Source organism: Carassius auratus, unplaced genomic scaffold (assembly GCF_003368295.1).
Source record: "Carassius auratus strain Wakin unplaced genomic scaffold, ASM336829v1 scaf_tig00040019, whole genome shotgun sequence".
NCBI classification, from domain to species: domain Eukaryota; kingdom Metazoa; phylum Chordata; class Actinopteri; order Cypriniformes; family Cyprinidae; genus Carassius; species Carassius auratus.
The window spans coordinates 40673-68159 of NW_020526558.1; the positions used below are offsets into that span (position 1 = coordinate 40673).

At 34.2% G+C, this 27487-nt stretch overlaps 1 protein-coding gene across 1 annotated transcript in view; it reads left to right on the plus strand.

The window, feature by feature from the left end:
- LOC113084382 (receptor-type tyrosine-protein phosphatase S-like) overlaps positions 1 to 27487 on the plus strand; it is a 104186-nt gene that overhangs the window by 11981 nt on the left and 64718 nt on the right. The window contains exon 2 of the mRNA XM_026254829.1: positions 25487 to 25598. The gene's annotated coding sequence lies outside the window, so the exon portion shown is untranslated. The remainder of the gene's footprint in view (positions 1 to 25486; positions 25599 to 27487) is intronic.

The window sequence follows — 27487 nt, forward strand, 5'->3', positions numbered from 1 at the left end:
TTAAAATGTTAAGAGGATGAATTTCATGAAAACAGCTCCAAATCGTATCTATTTAATGTAGAAATACCACATTTATCTGTTGCTTTGTTTGTTTACTTATTTATACTGTTTCATTTTTTTCTTTATTCACATATTTATTTATATTTATTATTTTCTATGATTTTATTTATTTATTTTATTTCATTTTACTGTTTAATTATTTTTGTAAAATGTATTTTATTATTTAATTGATTATTGTAAAATTTTCCCATTTTCTAAATTGTCATTGAAATTCAGAAGAAATGCATAATGTGAAAAATAAATAAATTAATAAATTAATTTAAAAAAAGCATTTGTTTAATATATTATTTAATAAACTAATGTAATATAGGTCTATATTAGTTTTTGATTTTTTTTTCATATTTGAGATTTTATTTCTTATTAATTTTCATAATTAATTTTTATATTATTTATTATTTACTGTACTTACTGTTGATGCATAATATGATTAATTTGTAATATTTGTTATTTTGTTTATATCTGATTTTGTTTGTGTGTGTGTGTGTGTGTAGACATTTAGAATTTTTATTTATTGAGTGATGATAAATAATTTTTGTATTCTTTTGTGTAAGTCATGACATATGATCCGTACATGTTTTTCACAGGTTTCTAGATTAACCCTTGATTCTTCCTCTGTTTCTGTTACCTCAGTTTTTGCTGTAACCCTGTTTTCTCCTTTAGCTCCTAATGAGTCAGCTCTGAGTCACAGATAAAGCACTAATAGAGACGCTTTCATTTCCTCAGACATCATTGATTATGTGACTGTATTGATTATCTTTCCTCTGGTTTCATTAACAAATGAATGTGAGTACAAAACCAACTCTGGATTCTCTTAAAAACCCCTAGACCAACTGGAAGCGTAAAAAGCAGTCATTTTGAAGTGAAGTGTGGAGGTTATCCGCAGGTTAAAAGTGCTGGTTTCACTGGGGAATGAGTTTCGGGAGGAATGTGAGGAATTCGGCCGCTGGTTCAGGTTTCAGTGTTTGTGAGAGGGATTTGGGAAAGGGCCAGATGAGAGTCAACGGCACACTCGTAAACCTCCCTGAAGAAATCACATATTTCACAACACTTACAGTTTCAAGGATATTATGCATTGTTTATTAGAACATAAAACCTTTATTAATTGTTTTATTTGTATTGCATTGTGTATTTTTCACCGATAGCATGTTTTTGGCAGTACAGTAATGATATGTATTATGTTAATGAGCTGTGAGTTTCAGGTCGATCGAGTGCAGAGTCATGTAAAATCTGGTTTTGTTTGATATGATCCCATTAATGAATGAGATTTGATGAATTACAGTGGGCTAAACAAAGCCTTCAGCAGTTTAGTCGATGTGACTGTCTCAGGATGTTGAGACGATCAGATCCAGTCAAGCTAATGCGTTTGGTGGCAGAGAGGAAGTGACAAAGACACGCTGCTTGATTGCTAGCGGCTAAGTGCTGCGTGCTTCACTCCAGAGGAAACGCTGCTGTTTAATTCATGCGCTGATGCTACATTTTTGATTTTGTTAAGCAGAGCGTTCCAGCAAACGTTCATTCATCTTATTGTATGTGATTTAGCTGATTAAATTCAGCTCTACATGATGAACTTGGATGATTTTTATTTTTGTTTTTTCTTTCTTAAATTTGTGCTGTAGGAGCCATATATTAACCTTAGTTTTACTAAGTTTGTTGACGTATTTGCGTGAACGAACAACACCAAGTTACCTTAAAGTGTATCGTATTGAATGTTTTTATAACGTTTCTTTTCTGCCTAAAGTCTGTTATTGTTTCATGAACCTGTTTTTAGCCATTTTTAGCATTATTTTCTCGCTGTCTAGCGCGACAGACGTCATGACTGACGCTGTAGATGTTTAATTACTCAGTGAATCCATTTCATCTGTTTTGTGCCACAGCTTCAGAGGGCGGATATAAAATTTGCACCTCCAGTCTTCTTTGGCGTATGGTTTCCTCTCATGACTTCCTCTCTTCTTCTCTTTCACCTTTCATCTATTTGCAGATCTCTCTAGAGTTTGATTCTCTTTCAGGGCTCACTGGCTTGTCATCTCCCTCGCTGGAGTTCAGAAACCTTCTGGAACCTTCCTTTTTAACAAGTCCCCATCAAAAACCGGGGAAATTGGATGGTGCAATGAATCCGAAAGCGTTCTAGCGATTCCTCAGCTTCAGAAGCCTCGCAGATGCGAAACCTAAATTATGCAGTAGATGATCGCAGGTGTATTTCAGTCTGAAGTGTTTGTTTGACAGTCCCTGATTAACAACTGGCCCGGTTTGTCTGTTCTGTTCTCCCGCTGAGCGTTCCTCTGTAGGCTGGATCTCATTCCTGTTCCCTGCTTTCCCTGTTTTTATCCTCAGTTCTGGAGAGCAATTACCAACATCAGAAACCCTGCTGAATATTCATGAGGCCCCACTGTATTACACAAGAGTGCCGAGAAATACGCAGAGTAGTTCTGTGGCTACTGCACAGGTTTAAATAAATCTCCAACCTTAAGTTTGTTACAGTTTTGGTGCTTTTGAGGGACTTTGGACTTGGGCAACCTAGCAACACCACAGTAACAACATAGCAACTCATTAAACACCTAGCAACACCTTAGTAACAGTATAGAAACACTTCAAACACCTAGCAAAACCCTAGTAACAGCACAAATACTCTTTCAACACCTAGCAACACTCTAGTAACAACACAGAAACTCTTTAAACACCTAGCAACACCTTAGTAACAGCACATAAACTCTTTAAACACCTAGCAACACCCTAGTAACAGCACAAATACTCTTTCAACACCTAGCAACACTCTAGTAACAACACAGAAACTCTTTAAACACCTAGCAACACCTTAGTAACAGCACAGAAACTCTTTAAACACCTAGCAACACCCTAGTAACAGCACAGAAACTATTTAAACACCTAGCAACACCCTAGTAACAGCACATATACTCTTTCAACACCTAGCAACACTCTAGTAACAACACAGAAACTCTTTAAACACCTGGCAACACTCTAGTAACAACACAGAAACTCTTTAAACACCTAACAACACCTTAGTAACAGCACATAAACTCTTTAAACACCTAGCAACACCCTAGTAACAGCACAAATACTCTTTCAACACCTAGCAACACTCTAGTAATAGCACAGAGGCTCTTTAAACACCTAGCAACACCCTAGTAACAACACATATACTCTTTCAACACCTAGCAACACTCTAGTAACAACACAGAAACTCTTTAAACACCTAGCAGCACCTTAGTAACAGCACATAAACTCTTTAAACACCTAGCAACACCCTAGTAACAGCACAGAAACTATTTAAACACCTAGCAACACTCTAGTAACAACACAGAAACTCTTTAAACACCTAGCAACACCTTAGTAACAGCACATAAACTTTTTAAACACCTATCAACACCCTAGTAACAGCACAGAAACTATTTAAACACCTAGCAACACCCTAGTAACAGCACATAAACTATTTTAACACCTAGCAACGCCCTAGTAACAGCACAGATATTCTTTCAACACCTAGCAACACTCTAGTAACAACACAGAAACTCTTTAAACACCTAGCAACACCTTAGTAACAGCACATACACTCTTTAAACACCTAGCAACACCCAAGTAACAGCACATAAACTCTTCAAACCCTAGAAACACCCTACCTAGCAACACTCTAGTAACAGCACAGAAACTCTTCCTACACCTAGCAACACCTTGGTAAATTACAGAAATTCTTCAAAACCTAGCAACAGCTTAGTAACAAACACATAGCATAGCAACTCTAAGAGCATTTATGGAACCACTTAGCAACATAAATTCTAGTTTTGCTTTAATCATATTACAATAATGAGCCACTAAACAGCTCAATGTCAGCGTCACAAGGCAATTGTGACATTTCTGTCAAATCACAGAGGTTTCTACAATGTGGAGATGTTGTTGTTTGTGTAAAGCAGGTGTTCGTCAGCAGCTCTGTGGTCACAGTAAATCAGCAGGCCTGTTATCGTGAGCCGTATATCTGCATATTGTCATGAGACGCCGCCCGTGGCGCTAGTCTGACAGCGTAATGGATGAGATGTTGTGATACACTTTTATTTGTGCTGCTCCGAGCCTTGACTCCATACTCACTGTGTCTCTTCTCGTTTGACAAATTTGTCCTAATTTACGGTTGTTTATAAAAGCCGCAAGGCAATCCATTCTGAGCTCCCCCATCAAACAACCGGCTGTACATCAAACCCACTCCAGCGGCTTTAGCTGCTTTTAGTGTCTTCAAGCTGATCTGCCATCTCTCATGGCCCGGGAGCTTTCTAGAAGATTCCCTCAAGGTCACTGTGACCACCTGGAGGAACATTACCTTGCTCTTTCAAAGCTCAGGACACTACGTTCTCATCAGGCGCCATGCAAAAAGTAATTTGTCTGTTGCAAAATGTACAAATCAAAACCCATCAGAACATAATTGATGTTAGTTTATAGCTGTTATTTCTTTTTTAAATTTATTTATATAGTTTTAATAATTGATGTGGCTTTTACTCCTTGTTGCAAAGAAAAATCAACATTAAATATTTTTTAAGTGTTAAATGATTTAATTGATGAATTAATTTGAAGATTACATTTAAATACATTTTTATTTTACAATTATTTTTCATTTATTAAAATAGTATGTTTATCAATAATTGCTTATTTTAAAAAATATATCTGTAAAACCCTTTAATTAAAAAACATTGGAAATACAAAACCACACGAAGGAAATTTACTTGCGAGTGCTGACTTTAATACATTTGATATTTCTCAGTAGATTTGTCTCAGACGTTTCTCCAAAAACTCGTAGAGACAGAAATTAGTCAATTGAAATGTTTGAGTACTTTTGATTGCAGACTATTTGTTGTATAGCTGAACACTTTGTTGGCGTCTCTTCTGAGATACTGATGAGATATGTGCGAGATTACTGGGGTCTTTTTTTTCTCAGGGGAGCCATCTAAGCAGGAGACACACATTTCAATTAGCTCTCTATTTAATTTCTTTGCTGTATAGTAGAAACAATCTCATTTATGTTTTTGTTTTCTTTTCCACAGACGTGCAGCTTGCGTCTGTCCTTCACTTGACCGTTCGTGTACTGTATGCAAGCGCTGCAGTTAGTCGAGTGTTGGGTTGGTCACTGTGTCGATGATCTTTGGTGTAGATCAATAATTCCATTCATGGGGCACAAGCACAAGTGCAGGGTAAAGTGCTTTTCTGATTGCTGCTGTATGACGCTCGTATCGATTCTGGGCCGGGATGTTTTAGCCACACTGATCAGAAAGAATTGCAGATTGTTCCATTTCCCTGCGAGTAATCCAAATATATTCAATTACGTCTGTGGCCTAAACATATTCTGCAGATATTATTAAATAGACAGGAATAAGTTACAAGACAAACTTCTTACCCTGATGTCAAAGCTCAGCTTGTGCATCTAACGCATTTTACAACAGAAATACATATTTTTTTACACTAATTCACTGTATCCAAGTGGCTTTTTACAATAGTTGCATGTGAAAGTGGCAAACCATAAGAATTTTTAAATAAATGCATTCACATCATTACTTAACTTGTTATAAAAACAGGTTCAGCCTGGTCAAATTTTCTAGTTTTAGAGGGGTTTTGGGGGAGGTCAGGTTGGCAGACCAGTTGTCTGGCCAACTAAACAGCAGCTAACAAGACTGGGAGACCATTTAGAGCAGCATAAAATGGTTTTCTGGTCTTTCACTCTGGTCTGATTTGCTAGTCTTATGTGGCTTTTGGAGCAGTTTGACTGCAAGAACATGTAGACCAGTCTAAACTGGTTAGTTGACTGTTGATGCTGTTCTGATTTGCTAGTTTTAGAGGTATTTTGCAGCAATCAGACTGGGAGACCATTTAGACCCACCTCAACTGGTTTGCTGGTCCTCCAGTCTGGTCTGTTTTGGTAATATTATAGATCTTTTGGAGTGATCAGGCAGAGAGACCATCTAGACCAGCCGAAACTGGTTTGATGGTCCTTTTGCATGGTCTGATTTGTTAGTTTTAGCAGGGTTTTGGAGCGACCAGGTTGGGGGACCATGTAGACTAGCCTAAACGGGTTTGCTGTTCCTTCAATTCTGGTCTGATTTTGTTAGAGTGTTTTTGGAGTGATCAGGCTAGGAGACCATCTAGACGAACTGCTTTGCTGGTCCTTCAGCCTGGTTAAATTGTCATGCTACTTTTAGAAGTGTAACAAGACTTGGGGTCCATCTAGACCATCTTTAAATTGGCTAAGATCAGCTGAATAGTTTAGGCTGTTTTTAGCAAGGATAAAAGGCAAAGAATGGAAGAAAAAAGGTGCGCCATCTTATAGTACCATTGGTAGGGGACATTTTAAAAGTCATATGAATTGGCCCAGAGTCCACACACGCTTCAGGTTACACCCCCTCCCTTGTTTTAGACCAAGGTCATTGGGGGTTTAATGCTGCTGTGAAATATGCAGGTGGTGACATTGTTACCCTTGTTGTGACAGGTTTCAGGTGCACACAACGGCGCCATCCATCAGTCAGAGCGATGGATTGGACTCAACGGTGGAGTCTCTAGACGCCCACCAAACCCCCAGTAAGACGCCCCAAGCTAATCCCAAACCTTCACAAGCAAAGCAAGCAGTGGTACTACGGTGCAATAAATCTTCCTCACCTTCCTCTTATCGAAAGCTCGCTGTGGTCAGTGTAATTCCTGCGGTCTTAAAGGCCGATTGCACTTTTCTCTTCGTTGTGTTCCAAATGCAATGACGCCTCGAGGGGATTCTTAATTCAAGCCCCATTGATTTGCGGTCATAGATGTGCATTAGTGTGAAGGTGAAAGAAAACGGTTCCTGGTTCCTGAAGAAAAAAAAAAAAAACACCCTCTGACTTTGATCTGAACAGGGATAAGGTTTACTCACTAAACTGAGCACCGGTGTTCTGAAAAGTAGCAAATTGCCCTGATTATAGTTACGAACAAGCACGGGCGCTAATGAAAGATCACACACAGTACACTTTGGGATGCTTCCATATGTTGAAGTTCCTCATCAGAGGATTTCACAGCAACACAGCTGGAGCACAAGCTCAGGGATGGTGCAGTCGCATCTATTCCCCAAGTAAAAGCGACGTGAAGTAATTACACTGTGGGTCATCCTCTAATTAACAAGCTCAAACAACATAATCAGTCATCGTGAAAAGAAGAACAACCTCTTGAAATTAACAGGGAGTCGGAAGCGTCGAGTTGATGCATTGTTTGTTTGAAATAACAGTTATCGGTAACTCCATCTAGGTCTGTTTCCTGTTCTTGACCTCTTGTTGTGAACTTTATGGATTTGACTGACAAAACCAATGAGGAGGTTTTAGTCTATTAGAGGCTTGGTCCAGGTTTTCTGGTGCACAATGCGGGCACTTTCGCTGCAACTACAAAACACTCTACTGCTTTGACAGGGTGATGTTTGGTCTTTAAGAAGTGACCAGACACAGGGTGGTCATACATCATGTTGCATTTTCACTCGTTCTCTGTGTTGTACAATTGCAGGGTTTGATGGATAGCAGCCCTCCTGGCACTCTTAAGAGAGAGAGAGAGTGAGAAAGTCTCAGCTATTGACAGTCTGTGCCTGTGAGGAAAAAGCTCATTCTTCTCTTTCGGTGTAGTTTGGAGCAGTACATCTTCTGGATGTCTTCAGGCTATATTCGAGTGTGTTTTTCACAGGGAGGTCTATAATACCTGGAGAAAGCTGTCTGTTAGCATTCCCACTCATTCAGTGGTGCAAGATGTACACAATCTGACTATCCGGGATACAACAGACAGGGTTCACTTTTAAGATCTGCCACTGGTGATACATCTACTATAATATGATGAAGATTTATGTCGATGTTGCTTGAAGGAAATGTAATTATTTATAATGCTTGGTTACTTTTGATGGAGAAAGATGCTTTATGGAACCAGATGGTGTAGTTGGAGAATTTTCCAAGATGGTCCACGCTAATCAGTCCATATTTCTTACCCTATTACGTTACTATAAGTAGGGCTGTGCAAAAAAATTTAATGCAATTTTCATGCACATCTTGGGTGCGTTTCCCAAAAGCATAGTTGCTAACCTGTTAGCAACTTAGTTGGTTGACAATCGGAAATTGTATGGCAACCAAAAAGTTGCTAACTATGGTTTTGGGAAATGCTCCCCTGGTCAGTAAAGCCGCTCCTGTGATAAATAGTAAAACTCCAGCACATACTTTCAGATCAGTGTTGCTCAGTCCCCAATTATCCCAATTTTCCTACTTTAACACTGTTGCCACAGATTGTTTTTCATGTCCACGGGTTGAAGCGCCCCCAATAACGCAATATTTACCCCCATGAACACAATTTTTAAAAAACTGTATGCAAACATGTATACTACTGAGCATAATGCAATTTTTAGCTAAATTGGCTTCTAAATTATAACATTTCTATTTGTTGAAATGTATTTATTTAGACAGATGCTGTCATAACTTTATTTAAACATACATTACACAATTAAGACATCACTAACAGGTAAAGTAAAATATAATGAGTATGTAGTCTAATATTTCGCATGTTTTCTACTCTACACTTAAATTCGCTGCTAACTAACGAGCTGTGGACACTTCATTTTTTAGCTTGTGGACTTGCCTTAAGGTAAATTAAATTTTATGTGCCATTTTGTTTTCAAGCTGTTTTATTGACGTCTTTCCACAATTGAAACACAGATTGAGGGATTAAATGAGGCATGAGATGTTCATACATGATTATTTCACGTTAAAACTAGTAGTAAAGAGGAAGGAATGATCACGTTGATGTTTAAACTGAGGCATTTATACAGTAATCTGTCACAACATATCAAAGAGCATTAAAACGGCATTTATTGTTTGAATATCCTGACAACTATTTTATTAAAATAAAAATATCAAACTGGAAGTTTCCAATGGAGTTCCACTTGTGCCGTGGTTAAAACAATGCTTTATTTGTTTGATATAAACCTAAATACTATATCTTTACGAATATGTGTACTGTTATACCTCTTAATAGGACTAATTAGCTAAAATTAGCACAACAAAAAATGGCAATTAACTAAATGTATCTGAATTTTTAAGTAACATTAGTCACGTGTGGGTTTTCAAAACCATAACATACACAGATATTAGCATTTTTTATATCTTCTATGTAGTTAGCAGATTTTTGCAGTAGCTTATAGTGTAGCTAATAACTTTTCTAAAAGGCTAGCTTGACTGTAAATTATTAGTATGAAGAGTAGTCTCTTCAAAGGAGCCTTCTGTTAGCTAATGGAAAGGGGTCGGGAGCATTATTTTCCCCTTTTCTGCCGTGTTTTGATGGATTCGAGGTGTTATGTTGGATGTGAGGGGCCAGAACATTCTGCCTAGCCTCACCTGATCTCAGCACTTCATCATGAGAGCGAGAAAGATGATTTGATAAAGATAAAGAAGGTGCTATGGCGAAGTGCCTAGCATTAGGTTATATTTTGCACTTAGCCTGTGGTGTATGGTTGAAGGAATCATGTTGAAAAGCCATAATTATGTTTTCAAAGTCTTTGTTTGACATTACTTCAGTGTTCGGGAGCAGGACTAGCTAAATAAAAAAACTCACGCAGCTAATATCGAGTTCATACTGCATTTTTTTCAAAGCCGACAACTCTGTCTGGTCCGCAAACTACAGCCAAATGCACACGAGAAGTTTGCAATTTGGGAAAATTGTATATACACAAATCTAAGTTTATCTACTTCTTGTTAGCTCATTATACAGCTAACGACTTTAACGCGAACTGCTGTTGCTAACTTTTTGTTACCTTGTGTAACTAGCATTATTTCTAATGACAATTAGATGATTTTTGTAGTTTAGCTTGTAGTATAGCTAACAATGTTTTTCCCCTTAAACTCCATAATTTTGAATAGCATAGAGCTAGCTTGATTTTAATTGGCTTTTGTTGTAGTTAACTACTTCCCTTTTGCATCTAATTACGTCTTTAATAGCTAATAAAGAATGGTTAGCAGGTTAGCTTGTCAACCTAATTATTTCACATTTAAATTTTTTTTCTTTCTTAAATTACAGTTTCCGATTGCAAATAGTTAGCTCTTTTGTTAGCTTGTGGTTAGCACCTAACTAAATTTTCTTTCTAATAGCGTATTTACCAGATTTTTGTTAGCATGAAGTTTAGGTATTTCACCTTTTCAGGTGGTTTTACACTTGCATTGCTATATGTATGTTTTTAGCATATAGCTAGCTGATTTTAATGCAGTTAACTACTTACCTTAAGTCGCTAATAGCAAATACTTAAATTGTTAATTAAGTTGTTAGCTTGTTGTTTAACGTACTCTTTTCCCCTTTCATTATTTCCCTATTAAATAACTTTTTTATATACTGCTTTTGTTAGCTTGTAGTTTAGCTAACAATTACACCTTTTTAGGTTGTTTTCCTCTTTGTAATAGCACAGTTAGCATTTATTTTAGCTTGTAGTTTATTTCCCCTCTTCAGTTTTTTTTCCCTACATTTTTACAAATAGCATATATTTAGCTGCTTTTGTTAGCTTGTGTTGCTAAACGATTTCACCATTCCAAGCTGTTTTCCCCCTTAAATATAATTATTTTCTAATAGCTACAAATAGCTAGTGTTTTGTCTGTAAAAGCAGAGTAGCTTAAGAGCAGTTCCAATGTTGGCAAGCGAGTCTCACTTCCCAAACACTGCATTAGTTCCACATCTTTGTAATCCACTGAATTCCCAGAGAAGGTTGAGCGGTTCGGATGTTTTGAGTTCGCTCTGTTAGAGAGTTCATTACATATTCCACTGAAAATCCAGTGGCTTTTGGGAGCGCTGGCTAAACATCTAAGATGTGCTGCTCACGAAGGAGGGATATTCCTCACGCTGGCGACCCGAGTCGAGAGAGAGAACGCGAGACCCTGAGTCGACCTTTCCTCAGATAATTTCCAGCGACTCGACTCCTTGTTGTCTGCTAATTAATAATTCAGAAGACAGCATCAACACAGTCCCTGTTCATAGTGCAAAACATTTCTTAAGATGAGCCTTTGGGCATCTTGGCCTCTGCCTTCTTGTCCGTCCCCTGTTTGTTTAAAAACCCATTTTTGAGAAATCTGCCTAGTGTAGTGGAAATGTAGTGGACTGAATGTATACAGTCTACATAGGCTTAACTTTTATATATAGATAGATAGATAGATAGATAGATAGATAGATAGATAGATAGATAGATTTTCTGTCATCATTAAAAATTATTTTATTGTAATTTTTATGTTTTTGTAAAAAAAAAAAAAAAGAAGAAGGGTTTTAATTTGTTATTTAATTTTAAACGTTTATTTTTACATTTTTTTACAAAGTGCATAAATATATATAAGCATATATAAGTACCACAACCTTCAAGTATTATTTATAAGTAAACTGTGATTTTTAAATTTTATTTTAAGTTGCATTTTACATTTTCTATTTTTTATGTTTTAATTACATTTTTACTGTAGAAACTCCTGTTTACTGTTATTTTATTTATATATTTTTAATATACATCCATTAGAAATATATATATATATATATATATATATATATATATATATATATATATATATATATATATATATATATATGTTTTTGCAATATTTGGATCAATTGCATCCGTTCTACGTGTCGTTTTACCAAAAAGTGCAGCTTAAACATTCTTCAAAATATCTTATTTTGGTAAAGTCATGTGGGCTTAAAACTTGTGGAGTTTGTAAATATGAACAGAAATGTTATTTTCAGGATGATCAAAGTGTATTTGATGTTAATTTGGATAAAAAAAATCCACTAAATTACTGCTATTTAATAAAAAACAAACAAAAATGTGCTATAAAAAAGATTTTTAAAAGATAATAGGAGTATTTATTTATTTTTTACAAGAAAATGCTATTCAGGTCTTTCTACCTCAACATTTCATGTTTAATTCAAAACACTTAACATGTCTTTGTAAGCGTAGATGAAATTTTATAGAGAAGCCTATTTACTCATTATTTTACTCCTGCGTTGACATTTTTGTGCTAAATTTAATGTTCCGTATTTTTTAAAAAGCACAGCTCTCATCAAGGTCACAATCTGTTTCTCCCGTGAATGCCGTCTATATTAAACCATGAACCTTGGCGTTTTAAAGAGACTGACCTGACGATAACAAGCTAAAAGAGGCAGAGAAAAACCACAGCTAGCCGCTTGAGAAGGAGGTGAAGGCGGTTTTCGACGCTCTCATTAAGCGAGCGAGGGCGGGATGAGAGGTCATGACCTCTATTGTGTCTCCATATTGACAGAATGTAATTCACCGGCGTTAGCTGATACACATTCCTCCGTGTCACCAGAGCCGCTCCGAAGCCCAGCGCTGATGGCTTTCCTCGGAGAAAACATACCAGATGGATGGTTTTTGTCAAGGGCTTGCTGTTAGAGGACATTTTTTAAGAGGATCGACAGAGATGGAGCACAGTATTATGTTGACAAAAGACGTTTAAACGCCAAAACTGAAGGAAACAGGATGTGTTTTTGATGTAAATCTTGAATTAAACTCAATTTTGAGGTAGAAACCCTTTGTTCTAGTAAATATAAATCATTTAGCAGATTGGTATTGTTCAAATTAATGTAAATAACCCTGAAATTGATTATTTACACACTCCATGTGGTTTTTGAAACCCATTTGATTAACTTTCTTCCGTAAAGCACAAAACGAGAGGTTTTGAAGAATGTTCATGCTGCTCTTTTCCGTAAAATTAAGATATGAAGTGTTGTTTTTTGGAAAAAAAATATTAAAATTCAAAGAATTTTTGCTTAAAACAATAAAATATATCTTCTAATGTGGTCATAATACTGTTTGAATTAAAGTTTATTTTTCTAATCACTGGAAGATATTGTTTTTGTTTTAATCATAAGCTTCATTTTTTAATTTATTCAGAAAACAGCTCTTCATGTTTTTATCGGCGAGTGACACATTTAAATTTTGAAGCAAAAGGACTAAAGAAGTATTTTCTTGTGAAACCCACTCCATTGATATCGGTTTCATTTATAGCTTAAAAAAACCTTTTTACTGTGCTTTTTTTTTTTCCGGTTTAATAGTCAATTAGCATATTTGTTTTTGTCCAAATTAACATCTAATACACTACGATCACCATGAAAATAAGATTTATGTCATCATTCATATACCATGTGGTTTTGAATGTTGAATTTCTGTTAAATGCAAAATTAGATGTTTTGAAGAATGTTCCAGCTGCTCTTTTCGGTAAAATGAAGATATTTACATTTATTCTCTGGAAAATGTCAGAAAAAAATGTAGTTTTTATTTTTAATTTTTATAAAGTAATAATGGTTACTAAAGTAATACTATATATTTTTTTTAAATTCAGAAATATAATATTTTAATTCAGAAAACAAGATTTAATATCTGAATATGCAAGTAACGCATTTTAATTTGGAAGTAAATAGACTATAAATTATATTTTATTGCCGTTTCTTGCCGCATGAAGTCTGTTTTTTTTTACCTTAAGTGCCCTGTGTTTGTCACAGGGCACCGTGGGATTCATAACCCTCAGTTGAGGGTTCATATAACTTACATTTTCATTGATTGTTTTATTGGTTTTTCTGTGGCATTGTGACTGAGATCGGCTGCTTTAGCTCATTTTCATTTGCTTGTTTCAGAAAGTGACTGTTAATCAATCAGCTGGGAATGAGGATAAGAGACCGATGCCCGGTTCTTACTCAAGAGCGTGTTACAAATAGCAACATTTGAGGGTGTTTATCATGAAAAATAAGGTCTGATATTCAGATTTCACCTTGAGTAATGATAGTTTACATGATAGTTTTATCATAAAAATAGAATAGAATGTTATATTCGAGATTCTATAAAGTAAGAATTAGCTTTGTTCCAAATGGAACACTGCATGCTACAAAGTGTACACTAAATATTGCCTTCTAATTAAAAAGCTGACTTTTATTAATTAACTATTTTTTATATATATATATATTTTTGTGAGCTTTTAGCAGTCTATTAAAATACTTAAAATTTTGTTTCTAAGTAAAATTTTCTTGTTTGATTTGATTTTTTTTATAACAAAAAACATTATTTAATGTATTATAAACATTTACATTAATTATAATTGTGAATAATTTGTTAAATATTACTGTATAGTGACTAGCAATGCCTTATCTTTTTTTTTATAAATAATGACGCAGTTCAAATAACATTTAAATATTATTTGATGAAAATAAACACTTATTTTAATTTTTTTTAATTTCAGAATTGTTTAAGAAAATATATCTTGAATTAAGTCCTACCACATTTGTGACCTCCTTTTTTTAAGCATTAAACTATAGAAATTAATTTAATTAATAGTAAATCACAGTAAAGTAAACATACTTTGTGTGTATATCTGTTCAAATATTTATTTTTTATCAATTATTTTAATTGATTCTAATTAAATTTACATAGTTTAATTATTATTATTTTATTTTTTTCTGGAAAAAATATATTACAAAAATTATATTAATTAATTATTACTTATATCAATTATTAATTTAATTATATAATTTTAAATATATATATATATATTAAAACCCTTTATCTTTCATTTCACTTAAGAATCAATCTTACATAAGTCAACATATCTCGAATTAAGACTTTTTCTTGTTTTAAGTATAGATTTCCCTGTTTTTTTACTAAACAATGCACATGTACTGCAAAAAATGGTATAAGTAGAAGTACCTAGATAATGCTTTCGCATCGTCAGGAGATTGGCTGTTTAATTTGGTTAATTTGAGCGCCTCAGATGCTGTTTGTAGTTGTAATTTAGCCGTAAATGAGTTCACAGAAGCTTCAAGGTCGGCTTGTTTGCATGCGTCGCTTCATCTCGTCTGATTCTTCTTTGTTGTAATGGCGTTATCCAAAGTTATTTACAGTTGTGTGTTTTAATGAACGAGGCGGCCGGGAGCCTCTGCGTGAGATTGAGACAAATGTTTGTGTGTCGGCGCAAGCACTCGGCTGATTAACTCGCGCGGGACGCCGTTTTATCTGCCGCACCGTTTGATGTATGACATCTTTTTAAGACGCGGTCGAACGCAATCACAGGCTCTTTCATTGCTCGGGCCCTTCGTCTCAGCAGATTGCCTCCGCGTCCCCAGGGACCGGGTCCCGTGTGTGTGTGTGTGTGTGTGTTACAGGGGTCAAATATCCCCAAAAACATATGGTTTACAAAGAAAACATCACAAAAGGAAGGAAAAATCAATTTTGGCCACACAGGAGGCACTTTTGTTCGATCTTTATCTGAAATTCTGTGTCGTTTCTTGTCAATATGAATCACTTCAGCATCATTTATTTGTTAGATGTCGTGTTTCGGTTCATATAAACTCTGTTTCAGCATCGCTCTTTGAGTTTTGTGTTATGGTTTAAGTGCATTTCTCACTGGAGTTGTTCGTTTCACGTGTCCAGATTTCCAATGAAGCCCTGCTTGTCTTTCCTTTAGCCACGTCACTGCTAGCATGCAGTCAATTCTCATTTACACATCAACCTCATCATACACTAGATACAGTAATAAACCAATGGTTCTTATTTAAACTAAATCATTACATTTTCTTATATATCGCAATTTATTGAACATAGTTTTTTTTTTTAAATACTACAGTAGCTTGAATGTTTTTTGCTGTTGTTTTGTGTAATATATTTATATATTATTATTATTTAAATATAATATATACAATTATTTTTCATTATCTCATTATTTATAGAAAATACTGATAAATACTGATAATTTAATTTATTGAAAAATGTAATATTAAATATTTTATTATATTATACAGTATAACAGTACATTATATTGTACATTTAAAAAATTTGTACTTTTTATTTGCGTCAATCTTATTTTATAATCTTGCTAAAATGGGCTTATTAGTAAAATATATTAATATTATAATAAATTAAAAGGAATATTAAGAAAAAGTATATATTTATGTAAATATAAATATCCGAGATTTTTATATATTTTTTTAATGATTTTAATCATCTTTTTTGCTGTCATAATGTTTCCCAAATTGACTCGTTTTATTGTTTCTTTAAAAAATGAATCAATGAAAAAACATAATATTAATAAAAATATAATACTTTTTAAATAACTAAACGTTATTTGAAATCTTTTGTGATAAGTTTGTCATTGTGAACCAGTGGGTGTTATAAGGTCATCACAGGTGTGTTTTGTGATCTTTAGGCTAGTGTCCTGTAGCAGGACGTCTTGTAGCATCACAAGGTGTTTTGTGTTGTAGATCACATCTGTGTGGCGTCTCCATGCTCTCCTGCTTCCCTGATTGACAGTAATTATATGAGGAACGGCTGATTTCTCCATAAGAGACCCTCAGTGGTGTCCGTTACAGTCAGCGATCCGTTCCAGCGAAGCTCCTCATGTTCTTCTGAACGCTAATGTGCAGCCTTTGCTCTTCATTATGCTGCATTAGCTCAGGAAACGCTTCCTGTGCTCGTCAGGAAATAAAAAGCTAGAGAAATATGGCATTGTCAATATGGCATCATTTCTGGTTCGATTGCGTCATTCGCGGCGTTTATTGCTTCATTAAAGACTTCTTGTTAAAGTGTGGTTTTGTGTCTTGATGCTTTATGCATTAAATCGGTGTTTGAGATGTTGTGATTCATGCAGATTCAAGACTTATAATCATCTTGTTGAAGGATATAATTGAGAAAAAGCTATTATTGCCTGGATTCAGAGTTTAGCTAGTTAGCGTAGCATCGTTAGCTTTAGTTTTACGCCATTTTCAGATCGACACCTACTACATTAATGCCTGATCAAAAGTAGGTTTTTGTGATAGTGTGATATCTTGTTGTAGCTGATCAAAATGTCTATAGCAGTTAGCGTTGCTATGCTAGCAGGCTAAGCTGTTAGCTCGGTAACTAAAGACTAAATGAAAAAACAAAGGTGAAATGTTTAATTTGATCGCTTTAGCTTCTGCAATGTAAAGTGTCATTAAAAACATACTAGTTAACATTTACTTGATTAAGAATAGATACAATCTTAGGTAATATATATATATATAATTTATATTTTTAAATTAGGCATTGAATAAAGTACCTATAGAAAGCTGTTTTAGCCAATCGAATGGCTTTATTGAGGAAGATGGATTAGATTTTAAATGGAATTGCAAGCATTTTTCTCCTCCGTTTATCTCCATTGTGTTTTCATAAAAACATCAAGTGAAGATGTCCTTGCCAATCCACATGCTAACAGGAAACGCTTTTTTAATATAGCCGTATATCGTCAATATTTCGCCATATTATAGTAGTTGTTAATGGTAGTTCTGAAGTCTTTTTAAAGTATGAAATAGACTTTGAAATATGTATCATGTGTGCTGTGTTTGATGCCATATTTAAGGAGGTTTTGGCACTTGCTATGTTATTGGTACATTAGCCAATTAGCATTGTCAAGATGTTATTTATGTTAGTAGCGCTAGAGTTGCTAGTCACATGACATTTAGCGTCATCTAATTCACATCCACAACATTAGCTAAGCTAAAATTAGCTAAGTCGCTGTTGATCCTCATTGAGTTTGCTTGTAAACTCCTGCGTGCTAACAGGAAATTACTTTTTGAATTAGCAGTATATCGCTAGTGTTGCACAATATTCTAGTAGATGTTTTCCCCCTGTCTGCTTTTGTTTTCGAAAGCTCTCAAAGTGCCTTTAATTTCTCCTCTCTGCAGTTTTTGACATCAAGGCTCATGAGGGAAGTGGTTGGGACTTGCTAAATTAGCCAGTTAGCATTATCCGTACTTCGTTGATACTAGCAGCTTTAGAGTTGCTAGTCACATGCCATTTAGTTTTAGTAGATTTACATCCACAATGTTAGCTTTCTCCAGGCCCTGTTGATTTCCATTGCGTTTGTTTGCGTTGGTTCATATACGTCAAGTGAAGCTGATCTCTCTGATCCGCAAGCTAACAGGAAACGACTTTAGCTCTGGCCGTGGGAATTAAACTTGCCCTTGAAAAAAACACTATCACAGACTGACAGTACCGTCTCCTCCACATCCGCATCGCTTCTCGGAGAGAGGTGAACGAGTTAGCATGCTAGCAGCAGTTGGATGCCGGTTTTTCAAGGCTAAAGCGCATGTTCGTTTGACCCCGAACCGGCCTGGTTTCCCGGCGGTGACTGCATCCATTGATTATGATGTTGTCGCTGAGGGCAAGGTCCTGCCCTGTTGAACGCTGGAGCAGGGGCCGCGCTAATGCCCTCCCGGGGCCGATAATAGGAGAATAATCCTCTTATCCATGCCTGAGGCCGTCTGTAGGAGCAGGACACCTCCTTCAGGGAGCGCCTAAACATTAATTGTTTATAAAATAAACAATTACGATGTTTCATTACATTAAATTTTTTAAGAATATTTTATAATTGTAAATATTACAATTTATTATTATACAAAAATAATTTTACATATTTTAATATAAAAGTATTATTTGTTTATAAATTATGCTAAACAAGATTTTTTTTTGTCTACTACAGTATATGTATAATTGTGCTGGAGTGCTATTTCAAAATGACTTCATTTCTGTAATCGTTTGTAATTCCCATCCTCATCCATAATACTATCATCAGACAGTTTTGTCCAGCAGAAAGTACAGCGTGTTTCAGAAGTGCAGGTCAGAAACGGAGACGGCTGGCGTCAGGAGAGTGAGGCTCTTAGCGGTGATGCTAGTCGCTACGCCAGAATACAGGACACAGCAGGGAAAGTGAGGATCAATTCCCATAAAAGCCTGGTTTTACATGTTGGCTGTACTCGCTTTAAATCAGCCAGAAATTGAATTTGGATGAATTGCTTCCTGGTTATGGTGATGTTTGCTGTTACCTCGCTCACACGTTTTAAGTGGTTTTTCCCTCCACTTTCTTTCGCGCCGTTTAAGTGCATGTTGAGAGTAAACAGTGATGGATACAAATCTTCAAATGGGATTTTGGGAAGGTGGAGGAAACCGAAGCAGAAGTGAGAGAAAGTGCTTTGCTTTGATTTTTGACATTGAGAAAAAATCGTAAGAATTATTGACGAGCGGCAGGGTTTATCCACATCACATTATCAAGTCTTTGATTTAATGATAGATTATCACACAGCACATGCCCCTAATAATACCTTTTTTCCTTATATTTTTACTGTAAAAAATTTTGATTGTAAAAAATGTCTTTATTTAAAAAAAATATATTAATTTTAATATTAATATTATGAATATAAATATTTTTCATATTTTATAATATTAATAATATATTGCAAACAATATTTTCAATTATATTTCAATTATATTATTTAGATAATAATATTTATATAAATTTTTTTATCATAATGATTACATTAATGGTAATATTTTAAATATTTTTTAAATAATATTCTTATTTGAAAAATCTAATTAAAGAACCAAATAATAATAAGGATTTAAATAAGAATAAGCTAAAAGGCATTTTCATTTAATCTTTAAGAAAAATAAAATAATCAAATAATTATACAATAACAATAATAATTTTATAATAATAATGTATTTTTTGTTTTTTATTTAGTAAAATAATGATAATAATACATGTACAATGATAACCAGATAGCATTAACGTACGGTTCAATTTTTTATTTTTATTTTTCTGTTTGACACTAGATGTCTTTGGGGGGGGGGGGGGGGAGGGTTGGTCCAGATTAACCTATCTACTGTACTTCAATGAAAAAACAGCCTTGAATATTGAAAAGGGTGTTATTTTTGCCTGCGTTCAGATTAACATTAGCATCAGAATGATGGTCTTTCTGAGACGAAACGCCACACCAGTGTCATCATTATTAGCGGGAGACTCGTCATTTGGAAGATGTTTATAAGACTAATTTTGAAAAACTTGAAGATTGATTATGTAATGAAAGATAAGGACCAGATTAAATTATATTAATGAATATATCAGATATACCCTATCTGTGTCCTCATGTTAAAACTCAAGAATAAGTTTAGACTCTTATGCTATCAGTTTATGTGTACTCAAGGCTTATATATTTATATGCAATAATTGAATGTTAATATTAATAACTTTTTAATATAAAACTTTTTTATAGGTTTTACATTTCATATTTAATTGGAAAATTAATCATTTTAATTATTAAGACGCATTTAAAGATGTATGTTATAGTTAGTTTCATAATCGTAATATTTTTTTATATTCTTTAAACATAAAAATATTAAATGTTAAAATGTATTTTATTATAAGATGTTTTATATAGTTTTCACATTTTTGTATATAGTGAATTTAATTTAATTTAATTTTTATATTTAACAATTGTACCATTTGAAAAAAAATGTTTTTAAAGTAATGAAAAAATTTGCATAATTTTTAAATAAAATGTTATGTATAGATTTAAAATGTTACATTTAATTTGAATTTAATATAGCAAGTTACATTTGATCATATTAACATTAAAAAAGTGAAAATAAAGTGAGAAATAAAAACAAATAACAATAATAATACAAAATATTTACTTTTAATGTTCTTTATATATTTTGTATATATATTATACTAAACAAAACAAATTGCATTTTCCAAATTTGGTACAGTTATAGTTAAAATCCCATGAATATAATGATGATTTTCAAATGTTTTCATTCAGTTTCAGTACGTATTTTCCATTATTACATTTTATTTCAATGTCAAAAATAAAATATGGCAACAAATCACTGAAAAAATAGTCATCATAGTGTGATTTGAGCTTGTATAAACTGTATTTATAAAAGAGATTTTTTGCTGGTTGCTGAAAGCTGATTGGCTGTCATAACAGGTGGGCGGGACTTCTCTCATTGGTCTGGTGGACTGATGATGGTTTGTCTGTTTGTCCTGAACATTCCCTCACTTTTTAGGACTATTTTTTTAAATGGTTAAATGATTACATTATTTTCATGACAATTAAAAAAAAAATCTCATTCTTAGTACCATATGAAAATTTTTTATTTGATGATGTTTTATTAACATATTTTATTAATAATAATAATACTAAATGTTTTTTTCATATTCAGTTATATTATTATATGCAATTTTGTTATTTATTTTGGTTTAAAAAACATACCGTTTTTTAGGGGTTTTGTATTGTGTTGTTATTTTTATGACAACTAAGTACATTTTCTCTTTCAGACTGGTTCTTTGTAATTGGTCAAACGCGATCAAAGAGCAAATGCTTGGCGTTTACATTTGGAACTGAAACGCAGTCCTCTTCAGGCCGTCCTACCTTGGGAGCAGGCTCTTTCTAAATAAGTAATGGCTCTATTTGTTTGCTGTCGCAGCGGTGTATGTTCATAATAGAGGCTGAGAGGAATCTGGCAATAAAGCGCTGGTGTATAAATCAATTAGAGCTGAGGTAGATTCATATCTGGTGTCTGAGGCTGGAGTAACTCTCGCCATTACTCACAGCCGCTGATTACATCCGGCCTTCAGAGCCGCTTACTCTGGGCACCTTCGCTAAATGCCTCCAAGTTTCATTTCCACAGGAACAAAGATCACATCTGAGGAGGATCACGTGCCGCTAATTTATTTAAGGAGCTCGACGGGGTTTGCTGCTGGACGTCCTGAGTGATTGGGTGATTGAGCTGATCGAGATCTAGATCAGTGGTTCTCAACTGGTTTCACTTTACGATCCAGATTGGACGCCAAGTGGTCCAACAGAACCAGAAAACGTCCATATATTTATTTAGATATTGTTTTAATTTTAGTAATTTAGTACACCAAGGTTTTTTTATATTTTTAGTTTTAATTTAAATTTTAATCTTTTAGTACTTTTGTTGATCTTTTGCCATTTTAATACATTTTTTATGTCTATTTTATTTTTACATTTTAGATATTTTAGTACAAGTTTTTTTATTCATATTTCTTAATATTTAGATATTTTTACAGATTTTAATTTTAAACAGTTTTTGCCATTTTAATGTCCTTTTATTAACTTATATTGTAGTTTAAATTATTGTATTAAATTAAGTTTTTACATTTTATATATATTTTTATTTTACAATTAAATACTGAAAGACAAAAATTTTGTCCAAACTGATTCTCTCTAGAATGAGTTTTACATTTTTGAAACATATTTTTCTTCTTTCTTTCTTTTTTATTTGTTTGACATGTTGACATTTCCATGACATTTTAACCACATTTTCTCTGGCTATTTTTTATTTTCAGATAGATTTCATTACTGTAATGTAAAGAAAATATATATATTTATTTGCATAGTAAAGTTGCACTTTATGATAGTATTAATTGTATAAAATACACTGTTAAAATACATTGTTACAAGAAGGAGAATGACACCTTGTTTTAAAATGTATGGGAAAGCAAACCGTTTATAAAGTAGCCTAAACTGCAATCAAAACTAATTTTAACCTGTAATCAAAACTCAAATAAGTTTTGAGTTTGGTTGGACACGCTACTTTGTGGTCATTAAACTATACAGGGGTGCCTTTCCCAAAACCATAGTTGCTAACCTGTTAACAATGGGAAATTGAATTGCAACCAACAAAGTAACTAAATTAGTTTGCAACTATGGTTTGGGGAAACGCACCCCAGGAAGGTTACTCCTTTCTTTGAACGCCATTTATATTATTTTATGATTTTATCAGTTAGCGCTATATTCTCACAGCTTTCGGCGTAGTTTTCCCTCCCGTTTCCCTCAGAAAACAGCAGGGATCCGAGTCCTGACCTGTTAGCTGTGATCAATCTGTGAACTTCCTGACTCAATAATGTATCTCTGAAAACGGCAGACCGGTTTATCTTCGCACCCCGCTCTCTTTCGCCGTGTTATTTGCCTCCACAATCTCCTCCGAGTGATCTCATATAGTGTCGCGCCCCGAGAGCGGGAAAAGAGCGCGCCAGAATGTCAACGGCATCGCGCAGGTTTAAACGACCGCGGGCTTTTCATTTGGATAAAAGCCTCCAGATCCCATTCAAACGGTCCCTCTTCCGCAGATAATGCAGATGTTGTCTCTGCAATCATCATTATCTCGCCGTGGCTCTCGCGGGCGGGTTATTTACAGGGGTTTTGATCCGCAGTAATGTTTTAAATTCGCCATCAAAGCCGCTATTTATCCGCGGACGGCGGCATCATACGGCTCGTTTCTAATGAGGTTGGATTAGCGTGGATGATCCGGCTCTGGTCCGGCGTTCCCGAGGTCAAAGGCAGCCTGGAATCCCGCGCCACAAATCCGCCAGCGAGTAGATCGAGTCATAATAATAAACTAAATGACCCCCACCGCTCGAGCAGGATAAACACAGATTATGTGTGTCATGTATATTCATAAGAAACCTCTGATTAATTTAATGCTGGCTTGTTGATAATGCGGATTTATAAACTCCCTTAAAGTGCAGTTTTTTTTCCATCAGTCTCTTATTATTTGTCCATTAATATATCCAGTATCCAAAATTAAATTGTATTTTCATCGTTTTTGCATAATTTTTTCAAAAATACACTGGACTGGAAATTACACCATCACAATTACAGTTAAAACATTTTGGGGAGCATTTGATGTCTGTGTACATGCATTACCATTATTATTATTGTTAAAAATATTAATTATTTAAAATAGTATGAATATTAAAATATAATTTAAAATATTTAAAAATATTTATATCATTAACTGTTTAATTAAAATAATTATTTCAAAATGTAAAAAAAAAAAAATAATTAAAATGTAGATTCTTCTTCTTATAATAATTATTATTGTGATATTTTCCCTAACAAGCACATTTTACCCACAAATTCTATTTAATAATAATAATAATAATAATAATAATAATAATAACGTTCAATTTTCAATATTTATAAAATGTACAAGATTTATAAATTTACTTTTTTTTTATTGTTCAGTTAGTTAAAAATTTGGGTGTAATTTTTACTGTATCTCGTTTTATGTAACATTTTTGAAAGAAATGGCTTAATTGCATTTTTGTATCCTAAAAATGAGATATGAGATAGAAATACGATAAGAAAACCAAGAAAAATATAAGCAAATATTGCGTTTTAAAGTCACAGTACATATTTTTTTTTTTTTTTATTGTGTGTATGAACTTAATACATTTTTTTTACGTACTGTGACTTTAAAACGCGATATTTGCGTATATTTCTTTCTTGGTTTTCTTAACGTATTTCCATCTTATATCTCATTTTAAGCTCTTCTGAAACAGTTGTTTCATTGGCAAACAAGAACAGTAACTTTTGATATATTTTTATTGGTGGCAAAATTGTTTGTTGTTGTCTAAATGACGTCACAACAGCAGAAAATATTACATAAACATTACATAAATCATTTTCACACCATAAATATTTACTTTTTTCAATGAAATTTGTTACTTTTACAAAAAAAAAAAAAAAAAAACAGAATACCAACTCACAAAACAAACAAACACCCATATAGTATGAAATTTTCCAGGTTTTCCAGGTTCTCCAGACATGAGCGATTAGGCGTTGGCCGTAAACAGGTGTGGAGCGACTGGTTTATCGTTATTAATCCGTCGTGTCCATTCCTCCGGCTGCGATGCATCTGCGGCCGAGAGCTCTTCCCAATGTCACCATGTCAGCCAAGGGCAATGAGATTACTCTGATTAAAAAACTCACAATAATTAATTTTTTTAGGGATTCCAGCTTTTGAGAGCTGGGTAATGAGGCGGATCATGAGGATGCGCTTAAGATCTGCTCATTTGGATGGCAGTCATTGAGCTACAGCTGTCTGATTCAGCCGTCCAGATCAACAACAACAAGAACTGGCAGGCCGAGCCGTAATTATTATTTTGCAGTTATAGAAAAGCTGGCTGTTTTTAATGGAGAGCAGTGGCACTTATCTGGCCAGAACAGGGCGGCTAATAAAACTCAAGTCGAGATGGAGAGATTTATTCCTGGAGAAAACAAGAGTGCTTGAAATGAAGGAGCGAATCCGACTAATGTTGCTGTATTTACACGCTAAAGATCATCAGAATTAGTAATGTTATATTTTACTTATTTGTAGTATATCATTACATTTATATATACATGAAGAGTTTATTTGCTACAACAGATAACTCTTATCTAACTCGTTTTGTTTTATTGTCAAAAATTCTAGTTTTTTTATTATGTAATCGTGTTTTTATTGTGTTAGCTGTAATTTTTTGTTATTTTTTTAACCAAATCAAAAAAAAAAACTGCAATTGGCTGAGATTCAGTGGAATACACAATGAAAAAACACAATGAAGTTATCCGTTTTTGCAAATTCAAAAACTTTTCATATATATGTGTAATTGAGATCATATCAAGATCTGTGACGTCTGACTTCAGATTTTGGTTTTTCTTGGCGAACATGAGCAGTTTGTGAGATGTCTGTGGTATATGGAGGAACATAGACGTCTTCTTGAATGTCGTTGCTGTATTTGAGGAGCAGTTTTTGAGGATTTCTCCTGTTCTTCAGCAGGAGCTCCAGTATCCGGATGACAGCGTCAGGCAAACGTTCCCAGGAGTGCCGATGAAAACACACGAGCCATAAGTTTTGCCTGACTTTGGAGCGAGGATCTATTTATCCGGTAACTGAATCAATTTGCTCTTCATTGTGCTGTGACCTCTGGGGCTTCGGCTCGATGCGGTCGCCACAACACTCCCAAAGTCACCCACACACTTACTGCAGATCTGCTTTCACATCCATCTGAGCCGCTTCACTGCTGAAAACACACATTTACACACTCTGACTTCTGTTAGCATTTCTCCTCATGCCTCTATACATGATGCATAATAATAATAACAATAATTATATCAATAACCATTTTTTTATTTAATAAACAGTTAACTGTCATTAATATTATATAAACTATTATTATTATTATTATTATTATGCATTGAAATTACAATTGCTTTTAAACAATTAAGCACATTTTACACACAAATTATCTTTACATTAATGCAACAATAAAAAGAGTCTCATTCTTGTAGCCGTAATACAGTAATGAAAAATAATAATGTCTAGATACAACTTAAAATGAATTTACAAAATTCTATTTTCAAAAGATTCTAGTTACATTCTTTATTAAATAATATATATATTTTAATAAATTAGAATTTGAGGGTAAAATATTTAATTATAAATGAAAATATGCGTTGCGATGCAAACTTTTATTATTTATTTTTTATTTGTATACAAAAATGTATATATTATTTTAGACTTGAAATCATTATTCAACAATTATTGAATTTATTATTAATAAAGTATTAATGTAAATATTTCTTTATTTTTATTGTCTTGTATTAGCTTATAATCATTGTTTGTATTATGAATTATAGTTTTTTATAATGCATTTTTTATTATAAATTTTTATTGTTGATTTGTAAAAAAATAAATAATAATGTTTACAAACATTGATTAAAAACATGTGCATTGATTCATAAATTAATAAATGACATATTTAGTGGAAAATTACAAATTAACAAAATGTATGTAATTTTTATTTTATTGTTAAATTGACCTATGCATGTGTAGACTTTTCAATTAATATTTATTCTATTATTATTGTTGTTGTTGTTATTATTAATAATAATAATTATTATTATTATTGTAATTAGGTCTATTATACTTTCATTTTCAATTATATTTAATTTTATATATATATATTTATATATATAAATGAGTGCTACTGACTATATATATATATATATATATATATTAAACCTCCTGAAGAAAAGTAAAATGGGTGCAGGATGTGTTCCTCACTCTTTTCCCATCACGCATGTTCTTCTGAAAGCATGTGCCGTGCTCTTCCTGTGCTCCAAAGAAGCCTCTTGCACACTGTTTTTCATCACGCTTCCACCATCTCCCGATTTACCCTGCACCATGATGCTCAGCCATCTGTCGCGCAGTGACCATTTCCCATGCCAGAGTTTTAGAGGGGCCCCGAGAAAACCGGCCACATTTAGACTCTTATTAGCGCGCCCTCAAGTGCGCGACACATTGCGGTACATCACAGCCCCTCATACGACCCACCGTCGTCTCCTTACACAGAGGCTAATGTACTGTCACGTCCCCCCGGCAGGCTAGCGTTAGCGTTAGCTCACAGCTATGCTACATTCAGCCTGATTGATGAAGCGTCTGAGGGAGGGGGTGTCTGCTGCGAGGGAGCGCGTGTGCGCCGAATAAATCTCGTAAATTAAACAAATTCCCAGAACGGGGCACTGTCTTGTTTTGGCAGCCGAAGCTGAGAGGGTGCTGTGCGGCCCACCCTCCCTGCCCCGAGCCCTTGTGGGACCTCTTGCGACACTCAGCGGTTATGATTGGGTAGTCTCGAATTAAAGCGTCCCGTCAGGACGAGGAATCATGTCCGCCTGCTGGCTGGCTGGCTGCTTGTTGTGGAAACCACGTCCCGAAGGAGGCTGAGGCTCATCTATGGGCCGGGAGAGAGGGAGAATGAGCTGAGAGATAAAGGAC